Below are 628 nucleotides of genomic sequence, written 5' to 3' on the forward strand. Positions count from 1 at the left end.
ACAGTGGCGTGATCTCGGCTCACTGCAACCTCCACCTCCCGGGTTAAAGCAATTCTCATGCCTCAACCTCCCAAGTATCTGGCACTACAGGTGCGCACCACCACAGCCGGCTAATTTTTGTACTTTTAGTAGAGACGGGGTTTCACCTTGTTGGTCAGGCTGGTCTCCAACCCCCGAACTCAGGTGATCCACCCTCCTCGGCCTCCTAAAGTGTTGGGATTACAGGCGTGAGCCACCACACCTAGCTTTTGTTTTTTTTTTAGGGGCCATGCTAATTTTCTATGTATTGTTCCAATTTTAGTATACTGCTGCCAAAATGAGCACGGCTTTTTTTTTTTTTTTTTTTTTTTTTGACGAAGTTTTGCTCTTGTTGCCCAGGCTGGAGTGCAGTGGCACGATCTTGGCTCACTTCAACCTCCACCTGGGTTCAAGTAATCCTCCTGCCTGAGCCTCCCGAGTAACTGTGCCATCATGCCAGGCTAATTTTGTATTTTTAGTAGAGATGGGGTTTTGCCATGTTGGTCAGCCTGGTCTCGAATTCCTGGCCTCAGTGAACCGCCCCTTTGGTCTCCCAGAGTGCTGGGGTTACAGGCGTGAGCCCCTGTGCCCGGCTGAGTTTGAGGCTTTT

General features: G+C 50.0%; 1 non-coding gene across 1 annotated transcript; it reads right to left on the reverse strand.

Moving 5' to 3' along the window:
• Positions 1 to 221: 221 nt before the first annotated feature.
• On the reverse strand, positions 222 to 323 carry LOC116540174. Its single transcript, XR_004264340.1, has one exon. It is a non-coding gene; the product is annotated as a U6 spliceosomal RNA (small nuclear RNA).
• Between the last annotated feature and the right edge of the window lie 305 nt (positions 324 to 628).

Source organism: Sapajus apella, unplaced genomic scaffold, assembly GCF_009761245.1.
Source record: "Sapajus apella isolate SASKATOON/1434 unplaced genomic scaffold, GSC_monkey_1.0 scaffold136, whole genome shotgun sequence".
NCBI classification, from domain to species: domain Eukaryota; kingdom Metazoa; phylum Chordata; class Mammalia; order Primates; family Cebidae; genus Sapajus; species Sapajus apella.